General features: G+C 53.1%; 1 protein-coding gene across 2 annotated transcripts in view; it reads left to right on the forward strand.

Annotated features, from left to right (window-relative positions):
- The first annotated feature begins 6,950 nt into the window (after positions 1–6,950).
- Positions 6,951–13,477, forward strand: part of NGF (nerve growth factor) — a 54,543-nt gene continuing 48,016 nt past the window's right edge. The window contains exon 1 of one of the 2 annotated variants that reach the window (XM_058716109.1): positions 6,951–7,134. The gene's annotated coding sequence lies outside the window, so the exon portion shown is untranslated. Of the gene's footprint in view, positions 7,135–7,213; positions 7,296–13,477 lie in introns of those variants that run through there. The other variant, XM_058716110.1, reaches the window with a different exon arrangement.

Raw genomic sequence — 13,477 nt, forward strand, 5'->3', positions numbered from 1 at the left:
ACGCCAGAGACCTCTTCCTCTCCCTCATCCCACTACCCACCATTCCCCACAGCCGGACAGATTTACCCCTTGGATTTATTTCGAATCTGTCTCTTCTCCACGCTCAGCTCCCAGTGCCCCGCTCAGGCTGCCATTTTTGTTGTTGACTTGGATCAAAACTTTCTGTTTCAATCCTAGGAAACTGGGAGAGCAAACTGGGCAGAGACAACGAAAGGCTCTGGGGCATCAGGCTGAGAACGCAGCATGAAGTACTGTTCCGTGGCCCATCCCCTCCAATACCACGACTGTGGTGCATACCGATGGCCATTCTCTGTAAGCACGTGGAGGTTTCCTCTGCATGCAGGAGTGTGTTCAAGGAGGACCAGAGGCAGGCCACTAGTGATGGGAGATCATTCTCCCCTCCCCTGAAATCACTTTCAACCATTTTTGTTTTAATTTTTAATGTTTATTTATTTTTGAGAGCGCGAGAGAGAAACAGTGCAAGCGGAGGAGGGACAGAGAAAGAGGGAGACACAGAATCCGAAGCAGACTCCAGGCTCCCCTGAGCTGTCAGCACAGAGCCCGATGCAGGGCTTGAACCCACAAACCGTGAGATCATGACCTGAGCCCCCCAGGTGCCCCACCTTCAACCAGTTTTGGTTGGGAATTGGTGGATGAATACCCCAACTCCCTTGGTTTTCACCAGAGATAATACTGAGGAGTGATCACTCTGCCTGGACCCCAAGTTGTTCCCCCTGTCCTTGCCCCTACCCTCCACGATTCCACAATCCAGGCCTTCCTTCATCCATCCACAACCACACTGGTTTCATCTCCCGCAGCTTCGTGCTCCTTGATTCTAAACTGGCCGCAGCTTCCTGCACGCACCACGCTGTTTGGCCCTTGCACGCCTTAGCTCAAGCCGTTCCCTCTGTCTGCAATGATGCCCTTCCCCGCGTTCCTCCCTGGCTCTTTCTCATGCTTCAAAGCTCAGCTCGGGCAATACCTCATTTGCAAATATTTATTAAGCATTTGCTCTGTATGATACAGAGTGCTACAGAAGTACCTGGAAAGGGCACCTCGTGTTGACCTGGGGGAGGGAAAGCGCCCCATCAGAAGTGTCATCTAAAATTCTAAGAGATGAGGGGCGCCTGGATGGCGCAGTCGGTTAAGCGTCCGACTTCAGCCAGGTCACGATCTCGCGGTCCGTGAGTTCGAGCCCCGCGTGGGGCTCTGGGCTGATGGCTCGGAGCCTGGAGCCTGTTTCCGATTCTGTGTCTCCCTCTCTCTCTGCCCCTCCCCCGCTCATGCTCTGTCTCTCTCTGTCCCAAAAATAAATAAAAAACGTTGAAAAAAAAATAAAAAAAAAAAATAAAAAAAAAATAAAATTCTAAGAGATGAGTCTCAAAGGAAGAGGGAGGGGTCAGATGAAGAAGGAGGTGGGGCTTCTCGTTTCTGAGGCACCGGAAGTGATGCCAGAGCAGAGGTGGATCACAGGTGCCAGAGCAGCCGGTTAAGTGAACGAAAACCAACAAAAGTGACCGAGGATGGCGTCATAGCAGAGAAAAGGAAGCGGCAAGAGGGGGGAAGATGAAAAGGCACGAGGTTGCGAGACGACACAAGGCTTCGTGTCATTTTACGGAACATAGAATTTGTGCCGGCGCAATGGCACAACGATGAAGAGTCCCTGAAGCTCCAAGCCGGTCAAATGCTCCATCCCCTGAGCTTCCATATCTTCCCTGGGATACGTCTTGTCAGTTCATGCGCCTGCTTCCCCAGCGGACAGCGCATTCAGATATGGCAAGAAGCATTTCTTAATCTCCGTTTCCTTACACCTGACACAGATCCTGCCCCAGAACAGGATTGTCGTGAATGCATTCAGCTGGTCCACGGAAGGGACATATTGCCATCCGGATCACAGCACAGCCCACCTACAAAGGAAGGCGTGAGGCTCCCCCCTGCCTCAGCATCAGAGTCCTCATTGTCAATGCCACACCAGGTGACGCGAAAGTGCAGCTGAGATGCTCTGCAGGCAGAATTTGACCACTGAGGATCCCTGACCCAGAGGCATCTCTGGGGTGGTCAAGCAGGAATGGCCCACACGAGGAGCGAGGGGATGCGTGGGGAGGACCTGGAAGAAGACTCGGACAGTACGGCGCTGGGGAGGCTCAGGAGGAGCACGGAGGGCTTGCCCCTCTGACAACCGCGGAGGTCTCTGAAGACAGCACCAGTGAAGACCTGCGCTCGCTGTCCACGGGGTGGCCATGGGGTCACTGGAGGCCCTGTGGGGACAGAGAGCAGTCAGAAGTTGGAGGTTCACAGCTGTTCGGGTCAGGAGAGCAGAGGACAGACTCCAATGTGCTGGGAGGTTTGCTTCGCTTGCTTTGCACTAAGGAGATCATTGTCTGCATCATCGATGCCGGTTTCTATATCTGTTTCACCCTCGTTTCCAAACCCGGCTCATTGTGACCTGAGCCGAAGTCAGATGCATAACTGACTGAGCCACCCAGGCATCACAGTTTTCTTTGTATGGGCCTGGTATACAATGTACATTGGATAAATATTTATTAAATGAGAGAAGCCGCTTGCTGGAATTACGTTCCACGTGGCTAGTGGCTGTTTTGTTCACATGCTGAATCCCCAGCACCTAGACCGGGACTGGCACCCAGCAGGTGCTCAGAAATTAGTTACCTGATATACCTAGTTATATTATTACCAGGAATTCGTGTTATCATGGCTCAAAGAGGATAGATCTTTCTCCCAAGATCACAAGACCTTAGAGGGTAGATGGGACAGATGAGCTCAGTCTTCCCAGGTTCCAAGCTGGTGGCTCTCCTGGGCTGCGGTGCCCCTGCTGGAGAAGAGCTGAAGTGCTGTGAGTCCAACTAGATTCTCTGACTTGCTTCAAGGACGAGACCTGGGGGGCTCTGGTGGCTGAGTTGAGACCAAGGACTTCGGACGGTGGTGCTGAGGATCAGAGGTGGGATGGCTGCATAGGCTTTGCCGGGGCCCGTACAGGTGACCTAAAACAAGAACCTAGATAGCACGTTGCAAATGTGGGCTCTGCAAATAGGAATGCTCAAAATGTTAGTGCCCGAAGGAGCATGGGAGAGAGGGCAGAGCTGGGGCTGGGGGAGGAATCCTAACGTCGGGAGGACTGAGAGTGGGGAAGAATGGAAAGCCCCAGGACTGAGGCATGGAAGTGCATGCATCCCGAGGGCAGGCAGGGACATCTGAGAGAACAATGGTAGGCCAGGACAGTGCAGTCACCGAGCCTTGAAGGGAAGCGTGAGGTGCAGGAAATCATCAGGAGACCAGACGGAGGACTGGCAAAGTCTGCTGAACTTGGCTGCATGGAGGAAAAGGCACAGAGTTTCATGGCAAGAGCCTGTTCAAATCTGTACTTGGCCATTCTACTGCCTACTAGCAACTTAGGATGAGCAAGAGACTTACCTCCTACTTGTCAGCATCCTTATTTACAAACAGATGATACTGACTGGGCCCCTTAAGATGCCCTGCCCAGAGCCTGAAACATGGCATGCACTCAATAAACGCTGTGATTAGTATGTTGGTGGCGGTGTTGTTATTGCAACTGGTGACCTTTAAGGAGAAAATATCAGTTCAGTACTGGGAAGGGGAGGGGAGGGGAAGAAGATGGGAACCAGATTGCAGGAAGTTAAAGGGAGCCAAAGAAACGGTGGGTGTAGATCACTTTGCGGGGGAATTTGATAGTGGAAGGAAGTTGAGAAATCCGGTGGTTGGGCAGCAGGAGGGCCGGCAGTTTCTTTGAGGCAAGTGAGTGTTCACGAGTAACCTGGAGAGAAGAAACTGAAGATTTCAGAGAAACCAGGGGTGGGCCCGGGGAGCAGGCAGGGATGGCCCCCAGATGAGAAGACGGAGCAGAGCCCCTGACTGTTCTCTGCACACTGGCCTGCCTCTGCTCAGGTACCAGCCTCCCCACGAAGGCTAGGGCCAGAGGTCTTTCCCTCGGCCTCTTTCAGAGAGGGTGGTAGAAAGAAGAGGCCCAAGTTCTGGCCCTGACCCTGGCCATTTGTACTTGGCTGAGCCCTCGTCCTTGCCGGGCCCCTGCTTCCTCCTATGTCAATGAGGTGGCAGGGGGTGGGAGGGAAGAATCATCTCTGATTTGGGCCATGTCATCTCAGTGAGCATCACAAAGCGTTTTCTCTTCTGAAGCCTTTCTCCACGCTGATTAGAAGGAAGAAAAAAAAAAAAAACCAAACAACTTGGAGCTGAAGCTACCACCTCCCCCAGCAACCGGGACAATATTTCTGTTTCACACGTATTGCGAGCAGATCCGGCGATTCCATCAGTGCTGGCAGATCGCTGCCGAGCCTCCTGGTGTTTTAAATAGCATGTGCACTTCGTCCTGGCTTCTGGAATGAAGCAAGGGAGAGGCAGGAGCCTTGTGCTAGGCTGAGTGTCGCTGTTGATGAGGCACTCGACGGCTGCAGGCTTCTGAATCCTCAGAAATAACAACAATTTCTGCACACACCACAATCTGTCCTCCAAGGCAGCAAATGCATCAGCTGCTGGTTATTTTGATACCCTAGATAAAAAGCTCTTTCGAGAAAATCTAGTACAGAAAAACATTCTTATCCTCTGCCTGTCTGCACCATTCCTTCTGCCCGCTGTCCCTCAACTGTTTTGCATTCCTATAAACATAGCCGGTCCAAGCCTTAAAGTCCTTGTCTCAATTACCCAGGAGAAGGACATTTCCTTTGGGGCCTTTAGTGGAAACGGAAAAGGCAAGCGAAGACATACCTGGCTGTGGTCTCTGTGCCAGGGTGAGCCTGATCCTCAACCTGCTGGAAACCGATGCAGTGTGAATGGGTTGTCTGACAGCCGCAGATGGCTCTGACCACTCTTGGATTCAGCAAACATGTACTGAGCACCTACCGCGTACCAGGACCTGGGAAGACTGTGATACACGTGGGTAGGGACTAATAATCCAGCTCCCACAAGAACATGAACTCTGATCAGGGACTACGGCCATCTCACAGTGCCTGGCACACAGTAAGTGCTCAAAAAGTAATCTTTGGAGTGTTTGTTTATTTGTTTGTCATTTACATGCCATTTACATGTCATTTACTTGAGATCCTTAAAGTCCAGGGACAGAAGCAGAGCTACACAGGGCTGGAAAGAGCTCTTATTAAACCAACATGTGCCATCAGAATACAATCAACAATTTGGGGGGTGGGGCGTCTAGGCTTATATTCTGCTTACATCATTTTAAATTTCCCTCTTACATACCACATGAAAAAGAACCACAAGTGCCCCAAATCCTTTTGTCCTTCTGGGTGACGCCACAAGTTTGCACACAAAAGCTCCGCGTTCAACAACCATATTCTCTGTTATTCTAGAATTGTCAACTTCATCCCTAAATTCTCAGGCAGCTATTAGGTAAGAGGTAGGGCTGGTGCTTTGGAACAAGTTTCTACATGACACGATTGATGAATGAATTTGTCCTATTGTCTGGAAATTCCTTTGTTTATTTGACGATGCTAATTTCCTAACGCATCACCCTGAGTCTGATGCCGCCTTTGCAGAAAGGCCATTTATGGTGTCCCCAGTCGTTTGCACCCACCTCCAAAGTGTGTTCAGCCACCAGTCTGTATCTGAACAACTCAGAAGTGGAAGAGCCTTTGCTGGGAAACAACGAGGTCATACCAAAGCTAAAGCTGACTTTTAATTTCTGGGGCTTTCTTCCTACCTCATCCTTCTCAGAGTATGCATCCACGGAGTGAACTTAGGTATGGGGGCAAAGGTGAAAACAGAAAGAAGTGAAGACCCCAGGCCAATATGTGTGAAGGGGGTTGGAAATGCCTAAGCAGAGCCTCACTGTGTTCAAGTGACCTGCACTGGGGGTAAAGGGCTACTCTTGGATTGACAACAGAAGTCACTCCTGGGTCTCACTAAATCCCAGTACGCGAGGGTGACTTTCGCCTGTATTGTGCTGGCATGCCTTCACCAAAAAGGGGGTCTCTGCTTCTCTCTGTCTCTGTCCCCACATCTGTTCCTCCTTGTGACATCAGGCACAGGGTGGGGGTTCAGCATACAATTTATTCAAGGGAGAAGTGAAGACATCTGAAGAGCTGGACCCCAGAGGGAGAGGGGGTGTGAATTTTCAAAGACCTATGGATCCCCCAGCACATTACAATTAATGACGTACACTTGGTGAAAAATCTGCCTTGCTCCTTTGGGGCTGGGGTGGGAAAGGGCAGGCTGTGGATCCAGATGAGCTCCCCTGTCAGGCTCTGAATCCAGGAACCCAAGAAATCCCAGAGATCCTGTCTCACTTAAAGTCCACACGGTGAGGATAAGAAGGAATTTGTTTAGGGCCTAAGGCTGGGCAGAGGCTCTTTCTGCCTAGATCAGTTTAGAGCGACAAACTCTTACAAAGCTAAAGAAAGCTGCAGACCCTCTACCCAGAAAAAACCACACATCAAACACAGACATACAAATTCGCCTACAATTTCAGAGGGATCAGCGATCGCAGCAAGGAAGCTTCTGGAATCTGGGCCCTTAAGTTCTAGCCCTGAATCTAAGTCCTGCTGCCTAAGTACTCTAGCCCTTGTCCCCACGCCGACTTGCCCCTGCCTGGGGGCCTTCTAGCTGGTTCTGGTTTTCGGAGACACCTCCTTCCCTTGTATCAGAGGAGCCCCGCACCTGCATCTCGCCAAGCTTCCCTGGGTGCTCTTTTCTCCCCGGGCGTCGGGTGGCGTCCCGGGCGTCGGGTGGCGTCCCAGGCGGAAAGCTCTCTTGGCTTTTTTCTCTGGCTGCTAGGAGCAGAGGCAGCCAGAGAGCCTAGGGCACCGAGCGTGACGTCGGGCGGACCCCGGGAGCTCTGGCTGCAGGCGACGCGCGAGGCAAGGGCGGGGAGGTGCGGGGAGCTCCGGGCAACTCCGCCCACAACGGCCTGCTGGCCCTTTGGCGTCCGGAGCCGGCACCCCCGCCTGATGCCCCAGAAAATCCCCGTCCAGGCTTTGCGCGCGCGGCCCCTCCGACCCCCGTGCGTTTCCCTTTGACCTCCGGAGACTTGAACCCTTCCCTGGCTGTGTGGAGCCGGCCCTCCCGGGAGCTATCGATCTGTAACACCCAGGACCCCTGATAGCCCGACACCTCCGCCCACCAGAGCAGGTGCTGGGCCGGGGCTGGGGAGGGTTGCAGTGGGGGGAAGGATTTGGAGTGAGTGACTCAGGAGTCCGGGAGGAGGGGCTAAGAATTCAAGAAGCTTGTGTTAGAGCAGCTCGGCGCTCATGCACAGCAGAGAGCGCTGGGAGCCGGAGGGGAGCGCAGCGGTGAGTCAGGCTGCCCCGAACCGAGCGCGGAGAGGGGCGCAGCGCGGGCAGGGGGCGCGGGCTGGCGCGGTTGGGCTCCCCGGGAGAGAGTGCATGGATCCTGTTTTGGCGGGATCTCCGGGCACCCCCGAGGCTCCCGCGGGCTGAAGTGCAGCAGTGTCCCGAGTGGGTGTGGGAGCGCGGGAGCCTGGGCAGGCGGGCGAGTCCGGGAGAGCAGCGCTCTCTCTCGCTCTTTGGTCGAGGAGTTCCGGGTCTCTCGATGGCCCGAAGTCCGGGAGGCATCCCTGGAGCCTGCAGTGGCCGCAACGGCTGTGCCAGGGACTACCAGCTCCAGGACGAAGGGGACCGCGCGCAAGTGAGGGAGCGCGAAAGAGCGTAGAGAGAGGGATGCGCGGGCTGCGAGCGCGCCGGGGCGGGAGGAATGGTGGTCTGCGCCGCGGCGGGCGAGTGCGTAGCGCGCGGGGGCTGGTGTGTGCGCGGAGTACGCAAAGTGCTACGTCGCCCCCAGGTGAGGGGATGAGCCGGGCAGGGCTCACTGGAAGCGGTGCAGGGAACCGAGTAAGGGTCCTTGGGCTCCTCCGCGAGTCGCTGGAGGGCTGGGAGACCCTAGTGAGGGCCCCAGGGCTCGATAGAAGGAGCCTGTGCACCAGGGGACCTCCAAGGAGCCGCGCTGGACCGAGGTCGCCAAGGCTTAACCCGGCTACTTGGGTCACAGGCCTCACCTCCAGCTGTCTGCTGCCAGGTGTAGGAGAAGCTGGAGGGGTGGGGCGGGCAGCGCCTTGGGTCCAGACGGCAAGGACAGAGGGGAGGCAGAGAGAGGACTCAGAGGTCAGGAAGCGGCATCTTTGGGTCAACACGAACAAGCGGCTTAGCAGTGTTTGATTACAACTCTCCTTTCAAAAAAAAAAAAAAAAATCTCTGAGATTCTCATGGAAGGTGTTTTCTGCTTGAACTTTCTCTTCCCTTGTGACTTGAGAGATTAAAAAAGATCCTGCTTGCTAGGCTGGTTTTTCCAAGTTGTTCCAGGTTGGAAGTTGTAACAGTTTGAAGGATAATTTATGGGTGTTTCATGCATTAAAGTGTGTTACAGCAAAGCCTGTTGGGTGCTGTGGGTATTAAGGAAAACTTAGTGCACGTTCCCAGCTGGAAACCAAAATAGTGCTCTCCTGGGTGCCTCTGCCCCATCTGTCATCTGAGGCCAATGGAAATCCTGGAGAAAAGGCACTTGATTAATTGTCCTGGCTCCATCCTGTGGGCACACCCACTGCCAGGGCCAGCCCCCTCTTCCCCTCCACGTGCAGGGCCAGCTGCCTTCTGCAAATTCACACATGGTGGTGGAAGGCCCACCAGTGACATCGTTGCAGGGTCTTCAGGCTCTTGAAGCTGCCAATTCAGTCTGCTGGAGGGGAATACTTCTCCCTCCCAGAGCAGCACAGAAAGGGCAGCAGCACTTGTGCCCTGCCCGCCCGTCTTGCGCAGTGTTTTCGGTTTTTTACCGAACGTCTGAAACTTTCTCCCTCTGCAGAGGAAAGGGCTACATCAGATCTGGATGGGCGCCTTCTGTGGATCTTATTCTGGAATAAGTCATATGTCAGCCTCGGCAACCCAAATGTCAATCCATGTTGGGCAGTGTTCCCGGAGGTTCAGAGGGGACTGCGGACTGGGCAGAGAGGGCGGGGAGGAGTGGTCTGGGGGCTGGGTCTGGCGCTGCTGGCATTGACTCCCTGAAGAAGCGCGTGGTGTTCCTCATACTTGGGTCGTCAGTTGCAGGGGGTGGGGTTCGCGTCACGTGTTGCCAAACCCCTCCTCCTTTCCCCAATGTTTTTATGCAGGTGAAAGAAAGGGCAGCCTTGAAGGGGAAAATGTTAGGAGGCACCACGAATGGGAAACCAAGGTCCCAGGAGCGTGGGGACTCATGTGTGGATGGACTTGTAGGAGTCCCTCAGAGGATTTTATAACCAGCTGCTGGGGCCACCCCTTCCCTGGGCAGCCTTGTTCCCCTGAAGCAGCCCAAGCCTACCAGCAAGTGGGAAAATTGGGTCCGCTGGGGACAGTCATCCTAGTCTGGGTGACTCTTCCTGCACCTTTAGTCCTTCTCAAAGCAGTGAGGTTCTCACCTCCTCCTATTACCCACCCCTCATCGCCCCCAGCTGGGGGCCCAGAGGGAGGTTTGACATTCTTCTTCTCCTCCGTGGAGAAATCCTGGCAGTGGCCAGGACCAGGAAGGGGGCCCCGGCTGCCTGCCGACATCAGCAGGGAGGGTAGGGCATGGCAGGGCAGGGCTGGAGCCTGAGGGAAGTTTCTCATCATTACTGAGATGAAACTGATGAGAAAGTCTCACCTCTTCACTTTGCAACAAGCACTGAGCACTCCTGCGGCACAGTCGAATGCCCTTTGCAGCGGCAGTTGCATCGAGCTGCAGAGAAATTACCAGGAGACATCCTACTGCTCTTCCCTACTATGCCTGGAGCGGAGGCAACGCCCAAACCCCTGAGCCAACATCAGTGCAAGACCAGGGACCAGAGCCCCAGCCATTGATCTGCTCCCAGTAAGAACTGGTAGGGATTTTGGGGTCCCGAGCAGGCCTTGGAGACCTTTGCTGGCAGCAAATACTCTGCTCTTAGGAGGCAGTGGAAGGTTTGCTGAGGATTCACTTAAAATCTCTGGGTATTAGGGGCACCTGGGTGGCTCAGTCGGTTAAGCATCTGACTCTTGGTTTCTGCTCAGGTCATGATCTCCTGATTTGTGAGATCGAGCCCCTTGTCGGGTTCCGTGCTGGCAGTGTGGAGCCTGCTTGGGATTCTCTCTCTGCCTCTCCCAGTCACACTCGCTCTCAAAATAAATAAATAAAACATTTAAAAAATTTTCTGGCTATGTCTGAGCAAAATAAGACCTATGTTCCCAGAGGGTTTCTCTTTCTCTGACTGGCACTTCCGATCTTGCAAACCACCACCTAAACTGTCAGCTCTCAAGCTCACCCAGTCTTGAGAAATCAACTGTATGATGGACCAGTGTCACAGAACAGCTTATAGTGGCATTGGGCATTAGGCAGATAAATGTAGGTGGAAGACCATTCCCCGACCCATTCCCAGGGACCTTGCGTCTTGACAGTGAGCACACGGTTGACATCCTAACTCCAAAGAGCAGTAACACCAGGATGGCCCTGAGGCAGAAATGCAGCTGGGGAAACCAAGGCTTTGGAGTCATTGGCCTTTAGATCAGGTGTGCACAGGGATGGAATTGTCACTGTTAGAACCAAGGAGGCTAGACCTTCCGCCACAATGATTGGCCAAGACCAGAATAATGACAATATACAATAAAAAAGTTTCTCAAGCTTCCTGATGTTTTTTATTCTTCTTCTATTGGCTGCTTTACATGTTTTTGAGGAGCCTGTATAGACCATTGGCCTCAGACTCTGACATAGTAGGAATCAGACTGAAACACTGAGATGATCTCTGGACATTTTTTTGCTGTATTGTGGGCAAACGTTCTGTAGTAGTCCTGAGTTGGGAGACAGGAGAGAAAAAATCTTTGTGACCTTGAGCAAGTCACTCAACCTGTCAGGCTTCACTTTTCCAATCTATAGGACAGTTGTATTGAATTAATAGTGTTTCCCAATGGGACTTACTTTGGGGACAATTCTTGGTTAAGTGTGACCTGCTTACATAATGCAGGAAGCTTAGCATCCCTATCTTGCCTACTAAATAAACGCCAGAAGTCATGGCGACAACCAAAAATTCACCTCCCCCACCCCCCGCCACTGCCCCTCGTATATGGGTAAATGCCTATTAGAAGGATAATACTCTTCTCGGTCAAAAATTCCCTTGGGAATTACCAATAAGTGCCTTTCTTCCAGGCCCCACTCTCGGGGCATCCGTTATTTCATCATTGACTTGGGGCTTCATCTCCAAGAACCGGCATATCAGTCTCCAGGAGGCCGTTGGCAGGAACCTCAGTGCTGTGGTCCCACCAGGAATCACTCTGTCCCCTTTGTCACTGGAGTATGACTACAAATGACCCACATGAAAAGAAAACCAGCAAGAGTGGGGGGAAGGGACAGGTGGTATCAGAGCACGGCAGCTTTCCTTCCCTGCCATATGCTGTTAAAAACACAGGCAGACTGCTTGCCCCGGGTGTCCACAGCTCTGGGAGGGAATCCTTCCTTCCTTTACTAAATGGATCACACTCTGGCACCAGGAGGTCCCTTTCCTGAATGAGAGAATGAGAAGGCAGAACCCTCTCCGGCACTGCCGGCACTTAATACAACATGGGGCCATGTTGATAGCAAATTAATACAACTGTGCCCAAGCTGTGAGAATAAATGGGAATCAAAAATGTGACATTTGACTGAAAAAAGTCAGCCAGCAATGCTACACTGGAGGGGGTGGTGCTTGGAACACTGGGTTTATTCTCAAGGAGAACAGCTCATGTTATACTTACCCCTGCCCCAAGCTCTCACTGTAGGACAAAAGATGGGGCCGGTTGATTATTCATAGTGCAGAGGGCTGAAATGAATGCTATCTTGGGAGGGTGTTCTAGAAACACCTGCTTGCTACACTCTTCCCCCTGCCCCCAAGTAATAGAAAAGGGCTGGCAGGGTTTAGAGTTGACTCTTAATGAGGTGGTGGGGGAAGGACATAGGAGACCTAAGGAGATCCCTGATGAGGCCAAGAATGGTCTGGTGATGCAGTCTGTCAGGTGGGACCAGCAGCAGTGGCTTTTTAAGTTGCCCAAGACTTGGGCCAACCCCTTCCACATGCAGAGAGTCTTTTCATTAGTAGTAGGATTAGTCAGAGTCAGACAGTCAGGGTTTTCCCGAAAACTGACCACGAGGCAAAGCAGTTGGAGATGCTCTGGCACCTTCCTGCGCTGGCTTCTGCAGGTGGAGGGTTGCAAGTGCAAGGACCTGGCTCCCGAGTCAGTGGGAGGGAACGGCCCAAGCCACCCCACACCGAGGGCAGTTAGGATCCACCACTGCCGGAATCGTTTCCCGATAACCACTTAGTACAGATGGGCTGAGTCTCCCAGTTCCTCTGGCTGTTCCTTCGGTAGCCGGGGTTGGTGACGTGCTCGTGTGTCTGCATTCTGCATGCTGTCCCCAAGGGAGCTGAAGGAGGCCGGCCGTCTGGTAGAAGCCATGAGCGCTCGGCCCAGGTGGGTGGTGGAGGGAGGTCCTGCCTCCCCTCAGCACTGTGGGTCTGAGGCATGGACAAAGTGACTTGCTTTTCAATCTGGTGACACGCCATCCCGTGTTTGGACTCGGGCAGAACTGGCTCGGAGGCTGAGTCCCTGGGCTACCACCTCATCCTTGTCAATAACCAGGTGTCGGACCCCCGAGGTGTGTGGGAGATGCCAAGAGAGGCAGGGTCCCTTTGGACGGTGGTTTTGAAGTTGGAGCCATGCTGGGCTCTAACTGCCTACGAGATGCTGGACTAGGTGACACAGGTGACAGAGGGGAGAGGGGTGACCACCCAGCAGAGAGAGCTGCAAGGGGTCACCTGTGGTTTGGGGTCCTCTTCCATGAAACAGAAGTAACAGTAGAGTAGTACCTGCTCCTTCGGACTGTGGTGCGTAGTAAGTGGGACGCACGCCAGCACCTGCCGGGCACACGGGAGGCACCGCGCAGGCACGACTCTCCTTCCCTCGTGTTCTCCCTTGGAGGGACTCATCTGAGGAGGTCATCCCGTCATGCTTTTTCACTTCAGGTCAGACAACATCAGCTTTGCGCTTTTTCCTTTTCAAAGTTTATTTATTTATTTTGAGGGAAGGAAGGGTAGGGAGATTGGGAGAGAGAGAATCCGAAGCTGGCCCCGCACAGTCAGCACAGAGCCCGACGTGGGGCTCGAACCCACGAACCATGAGATCATGACCTGAGCCGGAGTCGGATGCTTAACCTACTGAGCCACCCATCCTTATGCTTTTGAGATCTCTGCGTCTCTATCTAAAGCTTTGCTGCATTGAGGGAAGACATCTCTTTAACAGCATTGAAGGCTTTTCTAGGAACTTACTCACCTATATTTGGACCTTCTGTAATTAACAGACTCATTTTGATAGAATTTTAACCAAAGCCTTCATTTCTGAATTCTTTTTGCCTCATAACGTCCAGGGGAAAGACGACGCGTGGATAATTTTCTTTCAGAGGCCAACTTCTCCTCAGACTTTTACTTCAGCAACGTTAGGCA

Source organism: Neofelis nebulosa, chromosome 2 (genome assembly GCF_028018385.1).
Source record: "Neofelis nebulosa isolate mNeoNeb1 chromosome 2, mNeoNeb1.pri, whole genome shotgun sequence".
Taxonomy (NCBI): domain Eukaryota; kingdom Metazoa; phylum Chordata; class Mammalia; order Carnivora; family Felidae; genus Neofelis; species Neofelis nebulosa.